This window comes from Sander vitreus, chromosome 9 (assembly GCF_031162955.1).
Source record: "Sander vitreus isolate 19-12246 chromosome 9, sanVit1, whole genome shotgun sequence".
NCBI classification, from domain to species: Eukaryota; Metazoa; Chordata; class Actinopteri; order Perciformes; family Percidae; genus Sander; species Sander vitreus.
In genome coordinates this window covers 20,137,122-20,153,301 of record NC_135863.1, presented here as the reverse complement: position 1 = coordinate 20,153,301, position 16,180 = coordinate 20,137,122, and the positions used below count along the sequence as shown (strand labels likewise).

General features: G+C 42.6%; 1 protein-coding gene across 1 annotated transcript in view; it reads left to right on the top strand.

Moving 5' to 3' along the window:
- The first annotated feature begins 8,859 nt into the window (after positions 1-8,859).
- The window catches only part of sema6bb (sema domain, transmembrane domain (TM), and cytoplasmic domain, (semaphorin) 6Bb), a 131,292-nt gene continuing 123,971 nt past the window's right edge, over positions 8,860-16,180 (top strand). The window contains exon 1 of the mRNA XM_078259150.1: positions 8,860-9,883. The gene's annotated coding sequence lies outside the window, so the exon portion shown is untranslated. The remainder of the gene's footprint in view (positions 9,884-16,180) is intronic.

Here is a 16,180-nt window from a genome sequence, read left to right as displayed (position 1 = left end):
GACATGGTCTTGCTAAGCAATGAAAGGAGCAGTACAATTAGGCTCTAATGAAATCCATTTGCTCTGTTTCATGTTAACAATCAAACCGCAAGTCTCAGGTGTACTGTGATCACATCCAAGCATTTCTTTGGCTCAGCATTAGTTTTCCCTCCTGTTTCACCTTCTGCTCTTCATTATCAGCGGCCTCGAAACTGTAGAAATTAGCTTCCATCCATTAATAGCTGACCAGATCTGCTTGATTTCATCTGCACCACACCATTGATGGGAATCTTATTTCCAACATCCTGCAACAAATTTCCGGACGCTTGCAACACGAGGTATCAGTAACATACAACACAGCTACAAATCATCTGCAGGTGGAAACTTGATATGGACCTTTGCCCTAACTATATTCTGCTCAATAACATATTAATAAGGCATAACCAAGGCTAGGGTAATGCACTGGCTGAGAGAACTTCTCCATCATGTTGAAATAATAAAGAGGCAGGAGGTTGACCTTGAGTCACATGCTGGTAAGCACGGTATTCATTATTAACATTCTTTCCAATGTTCTGAGAATACCATGATCTGAAGCTGCATTGGGACTAGTTTAAAGCATTAGTTTGACATCTTGGAAATTATTTTTTTGCTTTCTTGCTTAGAGTTAGATGAGAACATCGATAGCACACTCACCTATGTATGGTACATCTGTAGCTGGGGCTAATCACAGCTAGCTTAGCATAAAGACTTGAAACAGGGGGAAAGAGTTCTGGCTCCCTGTCAAACAGTAACAATATCCACCTATTAGCGCCTCTAAAGCTCATTAAATAACACGTTATATGTTGTTTACTGTCTTATAGGGAGTTATGTGCCAGACTATTTTTTGGCGTTAAGCAGTTGCAAGCCAACCAGCAGAGACTCCAAGAAGTTACTGGTCCTGGCCAAGACATAGTCTGGCACATAACCTTGGAAAATTGTGGTTTTTACACTTTTTGTACTGGTAAAAAGTGTTAATTAGTGAGCTTTAGAGGTGCTGGTAGGTGGATTTCTTTACTTTAAGATGGAGCCATACTGGCTGTTTCCCACTGTTTAAAGTCTTTATGCTATGCTAAGCTAACCGACTGTTGGCTCCAGCTAAATAAGAGTGTGGAGTGGTATCAATCTTATCATCTAACCCTAGGCAAGAAAGCCTATATACTGTACAGTTTTCCCCCCAAATATCTATTGATTTCCTTGAGTCCAATACAAGTAAACACAACCTTGAATTTTAGGTCTTAGCTTTATCTGTCCATCCTCAGAAGCAAAATACACAAACTTCACTAATTATGTGCATGGTCAGAGTGTATGAGAATTGAACACTGCAAAAAGTATGTTAGTTTTCAAAGTGGAATCCCAGAATGAAAGCTCATAAAAGTAATTAACTTCATGCATTAGACGATTTGCGAAAGTAACAGTCTTTAATCTTTCGAGTAAAATTGCCCCGCGAGGAAAACTTAACTGGCTACAGACGTTTTATGACTGTTGTGCCTTTCGGCTTAAAGGATATTGGAAAAGTGATTTGTGGGGGACCTCCAGCAGACCTTAAAAACACATAATATAAAAGATTTGTAGCCATAGTCAGAGAACATGAGATATGCTAGGTCACTGCATGCAACATACAAAATGAAAAGCAACAAATAACAGAGCTGAGTGTTTTGCCATGGCCAACAGGTAGTCTCAACTTTGCTTCCACTGAGAATGCACAATTTCTTCACTCTGTGTTTTATGACTTTCCATTGCTTTTTACCAGCAGACGGCCGCCTTTCTATTTCTCTGGGTCTCCCCTGTTTATTTTAGAGAGCTTATTTCACTGCAGAGCCCTGACAACGGGTCAGCTGCTGCCACAGCGGAGGTGGAGAGGAAACATGGAAAAAGCAGACTGGCCGTGAAATATTTATCGTTCCTTAGTGTTGTAATTCTATGAGTTTTGACAGAGATGGCACATTATTGTGACCCTTCCCCAACAGAAGGCCTGATGTGTTGCTATCTGTTGGGACTTGGAGGGGTGAGACAAAGGGCATGCCTTTTCACCATAGATTGAGTCTCCAGGCTTTGCTTGTTTTCCTCTCTCTGTGTATAAAAAATATCTCAAAATGTTTTAGTATTGATCCTCATTCCTTTCTCTGGGCCCTATCTTGCACCCGACGCAGCGCAAAGCCCTTCACAAGTGTCTTTGCTAGTTTAAGAACGACACAGTTGTCAATTTCCCGTCTAGCGCCCACGTCGTTTAAACAGCAAATGCACCTGTGCCCATCTGTGCGCCCATGGGCGTGCTGGTCTTACAGGGAGGTGTGTTCAGGTGCATTCTTGGCGTATTGCTATCTTGAGGCAGCGGGAAGTGATCGACAAACCTGGTCTGAAGTCAATAACGCAGCATTTCATTGTTATTTTAACAGCGAATTAGTAAAATGCTCCTAGGCTCGTGCACAGCGCGCGCACTATGCTTGTCACACACACACACAGGGAAGCGCAGCAGCACACAAACATGCAAAAGATTACAAATAAAAATATTACAGTGCAAATTCTCCATCATAATATCAATACGCCAAGGTACAAACGCGCCTGGCTTTTAAAGGGAATGGGAGATGACACTCTGATTGGTTTATTGCATGTTAAACTAGCAAAAGTGGATTTGGACACGCCCTAAACGCACCTGCGCCATGCGCTTCATGTCGTGCGCTTAGATCGTTGAAATAGGGCCTTCTATCTTTTTGTGTTGTTGCTTCTTTTATCCTTTTCCACTATTTTCTCCAATATTATTCTCTTTAAATCTCTTCAAAGTGTGCTTGCCCTCTCTCGTCTCTCTGCCTTCTCTTGCCACATCATCTCCCATCTCATTTCCTCTACCGTGTCATCTCTGCACCAGATTCATAATGGCAGATTGATGGCTGCCTCTGCAGTAGCGCTCAGTAATAATAAAGTCACCTAGATTGGTCCCAACTAATTTACAACAACCCGATCGAGTTTGCACACTGGCTGTAAATTAGTTCATATTTAGACTATTTAAATTGAATAAGTAATCAGACCTTAAATTTACTTTGGACTATTAATTATAGTGTCATCTTTTGGCTGCAAATAACAAATAATGGATCTCAGATAACAGTGAAAACGGTTGTGATAAACATGAGTAAATATAAAATTGAGTTTGCTTGTTTCACGTACTGTACAGGAGATGGACAAACATCCATCCTTTATGAAGGCAGACTTATTGTTACTCGCATTCAAATCCAAACAAAGCTTTGTGATATAAAACTTTTTACTTCACACTGAGAAGAGGAAAAATTCAAAATTGAGCTAGCTGCTGTGATGTTTTGTATGAATAATAGAGCTGAGTCCCACACCAGGGACAGACAATATCATCGTTATTATCATAAAGTAGTTTTCTCTATTTTCAGTTGATTCAGAATTACACTGTAAATGCTGCGCTAGGCATGATCATCAGTGTTGATGGTACTCCTGTCAGTTTCTGATAATTTTATCACACGCACCTTATTCTTAGTCTTAGTGTGCCACGTCAACTGTAACCACATTTTAAGTTAAAGTTAAAGCTATAACATTGAGAGAAGAAAACAGTACCTCGGTCAAGTAACCTAACCTGTGTGATTTTTCTTCTCCATTTTGTTTAAATTTTGCGATATTGTGTCAGATCAAACTTGCTTTTAATGCATTGATGGCAGTGGTGGAATGTAACTTAGTTCATTTTCTCAAGTACTGTACTAAAGTTTAGTATTGAGGTAGCATATATATATTATCCTGAAATGGGCCATTCTGCATAATGAATGAATTGTTACTTTTGGTATTTTAAGTATATTTTGATGCTTATACTTACACGTGTATTTTTACTTGAGTAAGATTTGGAATACAGGACTTTACTAACTGTAACAGTAAGTAGTTTTACACTGTGGTATTGCTACTTTTACTTCAATAAAGGATCTGAGTACTTCTTCCACCACTGGTTGATAGAGACCGATGTAGCAGACCGGAATGATAATGTTCTTACTTGTATTACAAGTGATTTCAAATTGATTTGTTCAGTGCTTCAAATATTTTATAGGTTTTGTTAATATTAATGCATTTGTCATAACCTTTAAGCTGGAGATGTGAAACCGCTTATTAAATGGCTGAGCTCCATTGGCTATGTTAAGTTGTCAGAGTGACTGCTGAGTTTGTGAAGTCACTGCATCTGATCACATGAACTCTGCACACAGTCTGTGTGTCTTTGTTCACAGCTTGGTGAACCATGTGATTACTTTGGTGGGATGGAAAATGGTCACACTGGAGACTGAGGCATCTTTATTTTGCAGTCATATTCCTGCTGAATTGTAATTTAGCAGACAAAAGCTCTTGCTGTGAAGAGTTCATCTAACTTTGGCATCAGCATATCCCCTCTTAATGCTAGACACATGCCATTCTCCTCTCCTGTTTTCTTACTGTGCTGCCCCTTTTCCCCTTGTTGTTGAAAGATTAAAAAGTGCATTCTCCATCAAAGGTTGTAGTTTATTTTGCAAAGCTTTCTCGTGGCAGCTCTTCTTCTTTTCATCTGGCTCAGGTCTACTACTACTGCCTGCCTGCTCTGACACACTGAGTGGGATGAAAGGAAACAGACAAACAAAAGAAATATTTATTTATTGTCAGCACACAAACTTTGACAGGAGATGGCATGGTGTTGTTTTGTTGAACATGGCTCAAAGTTTCTGTGTCCTAAATTATTTCTATGCAAAGTAGCTGGAAACAGAATAATAAAGTTAATCTGGGGATTAAAACTTTTTTTTTTTGGAGAGCTGTTTAATAGAGTGCTGTCAGCAGCTACAACACCGAGTTGTTGTGGAAGTCCTTCCTCCCTTCCTGCATCTTTCCTGTGACTTATATTCAGGAGAGGCAACAATACAACCATGTCAGAATGTACACATCAGGCAGAAAAGGAGCAAGTTAGCATTCATTTGGAGTCGTGGTTCTGGCCAGCTGTCAAATATAAGTCAAATATTCACTCTCCTTTTAGCTCTGTTTTTGGGCTCCTCCAACTCAATTTTGTCACATGAAATCGTACAATGTACAATTCCAGTGAAATCCCATAATCTCCTTCAATTTGTGCATGATTCATCATAAAGCAGAATGTGTCCGTCAGATCGGCACACAGAAAAAAAGTCACCTGGACGAATGTCGCCGACACTCCAGGATCCAGCCAAGCCTCAGCGAAAATACACCACAGCTCCCGGTATCCCGCTGGAAACCGACGGAGTCACGGAGGCCACCCATCTCACCTTCCGACGCCTGAAAACAGGTCTCAGTCAGTGTTCAATTCCTTCACGCTTGCCTCGGTGCCCCTCTGATGTAGAGATGGACTTGTACTTATCCACGTAGTCGGGATTGTAGCCATAGGTCGTAGCTGATAGCCATCTTCACTTTTTCCTCTGGGTTTTCTCTGACGTTTACATTTGAAAGCTTTGACTGGCCAGGCTAGCAGAGTCAGCAGGAGACTAATGAGATCATTTCCCTAGCCTGATGGAGCGACTCATAGTCATGAGATGGCTGCAGATATGATCTTGCTAGCTTGAGCTCATCTTCTTCACCTTTTCCTCTATGTTTACTCTTTTTACATTTGAAAAACCTGAGCCAAATAGCTAGCTAGCCTGTGGCGGAAGATGTGTAGACTTTCAGCTGTCCTGATGTCAATGGGGAACTTGTACCACCATTTAGGAGCCAAGACAGCAGCGTCGAGTGATCAGGTGTCCCTCGCAGTGGAAGCAGCAAGCAGATTGGCTGAGGTTTAACCATGTCCTGAATGTAAGCTGGGCCTGATCCGTGTGCAGCACGGTACGCAAGTACTAGTAGATATTCATATAGCTTTCACTACTGTTGATGCTCGGAGCAGCCATGTTAGATTGTGTTGTCGGGGTTGGTGCGGTTCTCCCGACTGGGAACTTGGAAATCCCGACTTCCCCTTTTTAACTGGAACGCAGCATAACTGTGTAGTGCAGCAACACACACACACACACACACACACACACACACACACACACACACACACACACACACACACACACACACACACACACACACACACAAGCAGGGCCGTAGCACAAAATTGTGGGCCCTGTAGAAAGGCATTCTCTATGGGCCCTGCACACAAGTTTACACAGACTAACTCCTCTTTTTCTCTGAATCCCTCTGAAAAAAACTGACACATTGTATTGATTTGCTCTCTTGTCCCAGCCACTTTCTTGTCCTTGGTCGCTGCAATTTTGTGAAAAGACAGAACACCTTGGTTTAGATTCTTATACACCCTTGCTGGTTTGTATGTGAGAGCAATGGAGGGACAGAAATCAAGTGTGCAGGGACAACTCATCATTATTCCACTGTTAGTGACACTACGGCACTTTCCTCTGTTGTAGCAGTTGGCCTGTACGACTTTCAGCAAGCCTTTCTTTTTGAAGTTTTAATTGCGGATGCTAAAAAGTCACAGGCAGCATGGGATGATAACGTAAGCAGGATGATTAATGTTAATAAGTATTACAGTGCTGGTGCAGGCACATTTTTGGCTGTGTAAATGATGATAAGACGAAAAACAAAACAGCAAATAACAAGCAAACCAAAACAACGTCCTACAATAATATCAATGTCAGACAAACAGTAGGCCATATTATAAGCGCCACAAAGGAACTTGTATAAAACAATAGGCATACTATGCCAAGAGAAAGCCTTTAAGAGCCTTCTAGCATTTAAAAAACAAATTGGTGATTATTTTAAAACTGTAACTTATATAATGTACACAATATGTTTTGGGATTTAATCTTGAAATAGATAACCTTAGGGTAAATCGTATTCAGTTTTAGCTGGGGACTGAATATTTCTCCCAAATCAGACCGTCTGATTTGGCACCGCTGATTAACAGATTGTCTCAAAGAAACAGATTGCTTCCCGTAGCTTTATTAAGATGGTAAAGAGAGAGAGAGCTACACACACACACACACACATGGGCCCTCAAGCCTATAGAAGTCATTATTTCAGCAAATGAATTATTCATAAATCAAAGCTTAAAGGTGGCTTTGGCTTCTAGCAATTTAATGGCAAGGTCCAGTAGGTCTTAACTCCTTTAACACAGCACCGACATTATCCATTGCCAGTGTTGTAAATGTTTTTCAATGTGGTCATCAAGTCCTCTACAGGCCGCTGGGTCAGTATGAGGATGTAGAGTGTTCTCACAAACCACCAAAGTGTGATAAAGCAACAATTATGTTTGTGTGGATGCTTATTGAGATTTCATTTTAATGGGACCAAATTATCCCTCTGTTGTGTTAATATATGCTCAATGAGAAGAAAAGACATTAAAGTCAAGGATGGAAAATGCTGCCGAAAAACTGTTTTAGGGTTCACTGATTTATGTAAAAATGGACTTTCAGGAATTGTCTGTCCCATGGAATATTTATGCTGAATCATATCACATCAAATAATGAAATTGGATGCAACTGGACACATTTCTCACTCTGCTAACTCAGTAACGCTTGCATTTTCAAATTAATGTTAATGGTATCGTCCACTCTGACGCTGCTTCACAGTATTTGAGAAATAGACTAGGCCTACTGTAAATTAGTTAAAGCTTTAGTGCATAACTTTTTTATATGAATGAACGTCCATTACATTCAAGCCATTGCCAAATGAGTTGCTACAAAGCTAATTAAGCCTATCAGCTCCACAAAACTTTCTCTGTATTTCTCAGTATGGTTTTGTTCAGAAATTGCTGTCGTCCAGCGACTTTCGTGCTCAGAAAATCTAGCAAAGATAATGACCTCTTCTGAAGAGTCCATCATGTTTTTTTGATTCCTCCATATCCTCCTTTGCTACTAGCAACTGTGTGGAGGAGGGGTGGACGGGGTGCGTGATCACCAAAAGCTTGCGCCATGAAGAAATTCCTCATGGGGGAGACAGAAACTGTGCACTATAGCTTTAAAGTGCTCATATTATGCTCATTTTCAAGTTCATCATTGTATTAAGAGGTTGTACCAGAATAGGTTTACATGGTTTAATTTTCAAAAAACATCATATTTTTTGTTGTACTGCACATTGCTGCAGCTCCTCTTTTCACCCTGTGTGTTGAGCTCTCTGTTTTAGCTACAGAGTGAGACATCTCACTTCTGTTCCATCTTTGTTGGGAGTCGCACATGCTCAGTACCTAGGTAAGGACAACTAGCTAATCAGAAGCAGAGTTTGAGGGCGTGCTATGCTAGCAGCTAGGCGAGCGGTAATAACGTGTGTTCCAAAGTGACGCACAAGTGACGGAATAAAGGCTGGACTACAATAGAGCTGTTTGGAGCAGTTTGTGAACAATGTTTTCTGTTGGAGATGGTAAGGGCTTTTTTCCCTTTGTAAACCTATAACATGCACAAAAAAGATATATAACACCATAAAGGAAAGGGAAAAAAGCATAATATGAGCACTTTCATATAATTTGACCTAGAAACAAAAGTAGGCCTAAAGTAAGTTTTGAAACTATCTCACATAAGACCATTAGCTTGTTTATTCAAAATGTATCATCACTTCAGCTAATTTGGATCCACTTTCTTCCCCTCTCTACTTTGCATCACGCCACCTGATAATCCAGAAATGAAAGCCAAAAAAAGGTCAATTTTATCAGGAAGCTGCTTCCTTGTGGTCTCACTTTAACGTCAGCACAATTTCAGACCTTTTCTAAACCATCTGCTGTTTGTCCTTTCGGTAAAGCTTCGGTAAAGCTTGTTCACGCCTCCGGTCTGTGTTTGACCGTGTCTAACAAGAAGACGAATTTCACTTCTCATCCTGCCACCATGAAATATAGTCGACAGACAATAAGCGTGGCTTAATGAGTGGCTTGACTTTGACATCAAGGGAGTTTTTTTATTTTTTATTTATTTGACGGCGCAAAGTGAAACCCAATTAGCCATTAATCAATTCCATTCCAGTCGCCGCATAATTCTGCTTCAGGTTTTGGCACTAACGGGCTTTTGGAGTCTCTTGTGGATGACAGCAGGGAGCAGTGCTGGAGATGCTGTAGCTCACACAACCGCTAGAAGACAAACGCCGTGGTCCTCCCACCTTCCCAACGCTCCTGAGTGCAGCCCGGGGAACAGAAACTATTTGAATAAACCGATGAATGGGACTTTGCCCTGCGCTGGATCCTGAGCCTGGCTCTGTGTGTAAGTGGGGAGCATAAGCGGACAGAGGGACAGTATTTCCTTTCAGTGAGACCCGAGGTGGAAAAGACGCAGCAATGACAGAGCAGCAGTGGTGCGCAGCGGCGAAATAGACCAACTATTGTGGGGACGGAAGATTGATAAAACAACTGGGCGAGCAACGAGAGCGGCAGATGTAGCCTAATTTCCAAACGTTGCAGCTGGTTTGGTGCCAGTGGTGTGCTGGATGGGTTATTATTGCGTTCTCCTTTTCATCATTCACTGCTCCCAGCGTTTCCAGATTACTTGGGGATCTCGGACGGCTGTCTGTGAAGGAGTATTGCTGCAGAGACTAACGGGGAATGCCATGTGTCGTTGCGCGACATAGAAGCTCTTTGTGGGCTGTTTTGCACCGGGGACAGGTGGTGCCGTGTGTGCGTGTATGTGTGTGTTGAAACAAGTAGGGGGGGGGGGCACGGACACACAACCCCTGAGACAGTTGTCTTAGGGATGTCAGGCCGGCGTACGGGATCAGTTTTTGCCAGAGACAGGTGCGACAGGGAGGAGTAGTTTACAAAGCCCGACACAGGATCTGGTAACGCACTAACGAGCCTCCTCTCTCCTCTGATCACTCTCGGATTTTTTTTTTGTATCCAGCGGGACTCACAATCGACTCATACAGCCGTTGCTCGGCGGCACCTTCTCCCCGAAAACCAGAGGTAAGTGACCCGAGCTGTCCGGTTTGGAGGTCTGTGGTGGTAGTGGTGGTGGTGCGCTCTTGGGGCACAGGCTCTGTCGCGCCTTGATGCTTTGGATACATTGTATTGGCAATGGAATAGGAATTGAATTGTGTAAATTAGTTAAAACGAACAATACACAATGCTGAGCAGATGTGTATCCCTAATGCTTAGCATCTTGGCTTTACAGTAGATTTCATTGTATAATTCTCAATTTCATACTGCGTAGCTTGCAGCCACGCACAAAACAAGCAGCTCTCTCAGCTGTCCGGAGCCTGAAGAAGCGCTTCTCCATCCGTCTATTGATTGGATATCGACACGACTCAGATCTTGTGATTGGAAATGGCTGACAGTTATATAGTTGTATTGACCAAGATCATTTGTTACTGGACATTATACCGCTACTGCCAATATACCTCAGTGTCAAATACCCACCTTAATCAAACCGGTTTTCCACAAGGAGCTGTTTAATATGAGAAATCTGGGACTTGTATTGTGTCAGGATGGATTTTCAATTGTTTTACATTACAATTGATTTAAAGGGTAACTAGAAAACCTAATTTTTCAATCCAGTGAGTTGCAGAACTGTGGAAGCAGAGACTGACCAAGGGATTGGCCAAAATGTGCCCCTCTCTATGTGTCTTTCTCGCTGTTGTTTGTGTGTTGTGTGATTATGTGTTATCTGCTCCCGGTTGTGTATGTTCTACAGTCCTACCCGCTGGGCCCCTGGTGTCCAATGCTCCTGCCTTCAATCTCTGCCATGCCTCCCTCTCCCTCTGCAGTATCTGCTATATTTACAGTACATTTAGCTAGTTGGCTGGATAGTGTCAGAATCACATTTTTGCTTATTGTGTGAGGACCGCTACCTCTCAATAGCTGGCTCCAAGTCTTCTAAAGTTTTTTTTTTCCATTTGGGAGCTGCATGTTTTTGTTGTGGCCCCTGTTTCAAATTCAAATTTCCTTTCAGCATGCCTTTTGTCCGACAGCAGGTTTTGTGGACTGGAAAGAGAGACAGAGAAGTAAGCGAAGTCCCCAAGGGTCAGAGCATTCCTATAATGAGCCCCAGTGTGTGTGTGTGTGTGTGTGTGTGTGTGTGTGTGTGTGTGTGAGAGAGAGAGAGAGAGAGAGAGAGAGAGAGAGAGAGAGAGAGAGAGAGGGGAGAGCAGGAGGAGAAAGACACATCTAAAGAAAGTGAGACAGTGCCCCTTGTCCAGTGCAAAGGTAGAAATAGCCAAGGGAATACCAGCACCTCCACAAACCTTTCTATCGCTCTGACTGTGTCAATCAGCCTTGGAGGACAAGGGCTTCTTTAATTCCCTGTCCTCTGGGCTGTCACCCACTCTGTCACAGGTTACACACAGAGACCCTTCCTCCCTTCTGCTCAGATGCTCCACCCAGGGGTTATGTCCTGCACCAGAATCTTTTTCAGACCTTTTTTTTTCTTTTTCTTTTTTACAGAAACAGTAGTGCAAACAAGGGAGCTACAGTAGGCGGTGAAATGGAAGAAGTTAAGATGAAACATGAAAGGAGAGATGATCATAAAGTAGATATTGTCTCATCATTACGAGTGGTGTCGCTTCTTTGGCACGACAGTGGAGGAGTGGTGCCCTCTTCTCTCATGTGCTGACATCACGCCACCAGTAATTACAAGAGGCGCGCTATCAGAGGGAATGAATTTATAGACAACAGAGGAAATACCTGTCTGATACGATCTCTGATCTTCTTGTTGCACCGGATCTAGTTTTCGTTTGTACAAGGACAAAACACTTTGAGTTGAGAATAGAATCATTTGGAGGTGCTTCGAGTCATTTTTAGAATGTTTTGAGTGAAAATCTACCCAGAAATAATACTAAAAATTGTATATATTCCTCTCACCAAGTGCAGCACACTTCTCTCTTGTGAACAAGATTCAGGAACCAAAATGACCAAGAGGCAGACTTTGGAGCTGCTGCACTGTAACCACTACAGAAATATTAGCACTTAGTCAAGATTTAAGCCTCTAACAGTGTTGTTAAAGTTGCTTTAGTTTTGATGATATTTCATAACAAGATTTTATAACAAGTTTTCTCAAAAGTGTTGACTTTCTTTCTGCAGGCAGGGGAGAAGAGATACATGCTTTCTGAGTCATTATATAAATAACCAGACTGTAGGAAGCCCTACTCTTGCCAAAAGAAATTACTCAGTAGGGGGCGAGATTGCTCAGACATTTAAGGGAAACATAAGGAAAGCAATCAAAAGAACAGTGTACCTGGTGTTAAAGCTGATTTCCTAAACACTAAAAGTCATTAGTGGATAAAACCCCAACAGGGGAAAAAAAGCAATAGTTGCAAGTTAAAGCCTAATACAGGAGAAGGATTTTGTGTCAATAGAGAACTCAGATAACAAGGCTAAGTGTGTGCCCAGGAAACCAGGCGGGGGGGTTTATGGCTTTCCAAGGTCCCAGTGCTGATGTCAGTTTTTGGCGATGTTTTCTCCGTCCCCATTTCTTCTTCTCGCAGCTTAACAAACTGCTCACTGGAGCGTGGCTAATCCTTGGCTAGCAGTGCCCAGTGATTTATTATAAAGTTAGTTAATTTGTGGAGATCTGCAACATCCCACCGTACACACATGCCCTTGACAGATCCCCGCTGTCTTTACTGTGGAGTCTGAATTGCCAATTAGTTTGAAGAATTGTTTGTGTGCGTGTAGGTCATTAAGAAAAGGGAGAAAGACAGAGTGAGAGTTTGCCTATGTCCATCAGAGAGAAACATAAGGTGCATTTGTTCATCACATTGTGTCTGTTTGCCTTCCTGTGTTGTATGGACTTGTGTGTGTGCGTGTGTGTGTGTGTATGTGTGTGTGTTTGTGTGTGTGTGTGTGTGTGTGCGCGTGTGTGTGTGTGTGTGTGTGTGTGTGTGAGTCAGTCCGTCTGTGCCCTATACAAGTGTGATTCAGCACTGTCCAGCCTCGTTTAAATGGGTGCCCTGTTTGTGCCTCGTTTCTGACGCCAACAGCCGCTCTGCACCCCTTGCATTGGAGCAAGTGTTGCGCCCTATGTGCTAAAATAACAGGTGCCTTTTAAACAATGACTTAGCCCCTCTTTCCCACCTCCCCCGCTGCACCCTGCCGGGGGTTGTGACATCTGTGGGAACGGGGCAACTCCAACATAGAAATAAAAATTGTTGATTAGTCAGACAATGCTTGTATTCCCAGACTAGTTCTGACCACATACACCTCTTCAAATTGTGCTTTTGTTTAACCTGATTGCAAAACATTTGTAGAAACCTGGATTCACTATTAAAGCCAAGGTGGAGTGGGTGAGAGTGGGAATGTCACTGGGGTTCTTTAATCAGTAAATCCCTCAACCACTCTTATGATCAATGTGGTGGCCTCTTTGCTATCCTGTACCTACACTTAAAGTGGCCCGCCACTAATTTTTCACATCATAATTTTATCCGTTATGAGGAATACTACTCAGACTGTGAAAACCGTTGTATAATGTAAATCTAAAGTTTGAAAGAACAACCTTGATGATGTAATCTGGGTTCATCTCTGATTTGACAGAAAGCCTGCATTACCAACTGTAGGTGTGGAGTTTGAAAGAAGTGGGGATTTAGGAGGGCAGGGGGTGTTGAGCTGCATTATGGGAAAAATAGGATCCAGTGTTTTGGGGGATTGACCCGTGCTAGGGGATAACAGTCAGGATATCTTGGCCCACAACTTTATGCAAGTGTGTTACTAAACTGCTGGAGTAGAGCAGTTAGTGTTTTTTATATACTGCTTTACATTTAATCTAAGGCTCAGTTAAAACATATTGCAAAAAATCCAACATAATTTGCAATTTACTGCATCGAGTGGTACAATATGTAACCATGCGGGATAGTTCTAGTTTTAGAAGTCTTTCTCTGTGATTTCTCCCTCCCTGCCAATACAATGGAGATGAATGGAATTTCAGTCATGGTACTCATAGAAGTAAGAATTACTTAAAAATGATAGCATGACTTTTGAGAAACAGTGCGCCTATTACTCTTAATAATCAACACAACCTGTCAACAGGTTTCATCAAGACTGTTTTGTTGGTAGAAAGTATGTCCAATGAAAACAGTGCATACCTCTAGAGGTAAGTGATAAAGTATGATTTATTGCAATTTGCGTGAACAGACCCTTCAGTGTCCCTTTGGCTGAAGTTTCTCCTTGGCAAAAATGAGTCATAAGGTAAACATTTCATTCTAATTACATTTCAATATTGCACCAAATGTATGTCTCTCCTGAGCTTATCTGGTCTGTGTTGTAGTTCTCTGGGTTTAGGCCAAACTAAGGCAGATGTATTAAAAGCGTCCTCTGTGGGAGCAGAACTGTCTCTATCTACTGTACATCAGTCTAGTCTGAGACTGACATATTGGTAGGAAATACTATTGGGCTTGTTTTCCTTCGCACATTCTGCCTCCATACTGCTGCTCCCCTCATTACCTCTCTTCTCCTGTTTCTAACCCCCCCACCCCTGTCCTTCACTCTCCTCCCCTCTGCTTTTGTCCCCCCTCCCTCTCTCCGTCTCCTCTGGACCTTGATGTCAAGGCCTCTCAAGCAGTGTGGTCTCTGTCTGCAGGCTGTCAGGGCAGGGACACTGCCCACTGGGACCCTGAATGGGACAAATTGACCGTAACAATGTTCCCACTTAGCATGTGGAGCTGGGAGAAAGAGAAGGTGAAAAGGAGGGCCTGATGATTGATCAGGCCAGCCACACTGGGGGGGGGGAGGGAGAGAGAGAGAGAGAGAGAGAGAGAGAGAGAGAGAGAGAGCTCTTTGAAATGTATGAATTTAAGACCTACATTAAATTACACAGCTCATCTTTTCAAATCCTCCCTTCACATATTTTCTCTCTCTTGCACACACACACACACACACACACACACACACACACACACACACACACACACACACACACACACACACACACACACACACACACACACACACACACACACACACACACACACACATTTGGCTTTTCTTGTTATTATTTGCCCAAGGCTAGTGCTGGGGTTGCCATGGCAGCAGGATAAACACGTTTGCCCATGACCCTGCGAACACACACACACACACACACACACACACACACACACACACACACACACACACACACACACACACACACACACACACACACACCTCATTCTCAAGGTCCAGATGCCTTCCAGGAGGCTTCGTCAAGTCTGGCAGTTTGATCTGCACTAAGGTGCTAGTGCTGCCTCACTAAGGGTCAAGGATCATCCTGCCCGCCATTAAAATGCAATCAGGGCTATAGCCCAACGGGACCACCTCCGCCATTTAATCACACACTGCTGCTCCCCCATCATCTGCTCTCTCCCTTTTATCTTTTAATCACTTGTTTTTTCAGTCCTGTCTTCCTTTCACTCTCATCTCTCTGTCTGCTTCATGGCTTTTATACACCCAGTGCAATGCCAAGGCAGTCAGAATAGATGAGAAAGTTCAAAGAAGGAAGCCTGATATAGACCCTTTGCAAACACGTGACCACGACCACGTGACGACGCCATGATGGACGGCGGAAGCACAGGCTAAACAGTAGTAGACGAGCGGAAAGTTTCATAGTTTCAATCAGTTTGAAATATATAACACTAAATAAACTGTATTTATGGCTTCATGGCTTCTTCTATTGAACAGATTTATATAACAGAGAGAAAGATTTATATAACACGTAGCCCATGTTTTTAGAGGACATGGTTGGTCGTGGCTACCCACATACCGTTGTTCACTGGGTGTGCCAATGCAACTTCCTAGCTAATGGATGCCTGAACGTATCCCAGCTCTGGGAAGTGCAGTCATTAATTATCTATCACACGTTAATCAATGCAGTAAATCACGGAGTGTATATGATCAGTAGTAACCACACATAATTGTAACATCTAGCCATCTTCTTATCTGTGATTATATTGCTGTGTAGCTGTTGTTTAGATTTGACCGCTGTGTAGCCTATGTTTAGATTTGATCGGTGGATATTACGACGCGATGGGCAGCAGCTAGCGAGCAGTCCAAAGCTAGCTACAGCTAGCTCGTCAGCTAGCTGGGGTAGGAGCTCCGCAGACCCGTAATTAACTCGTTTTTTTGGCCTTTTTGAAGCTATTTTCCGTGCCATGTCATCTTTAATTTAACCGATATTTTTTGTATGTGTGTTAAGTTAAATGATCAAGGGAACGGCTTTCTTTTTTGGATATGTAGCTAGGTCAGTGAATAACCGATGTTAGCTAGTTTCAGGTCGGATACATCCATGGGTTGGACCTG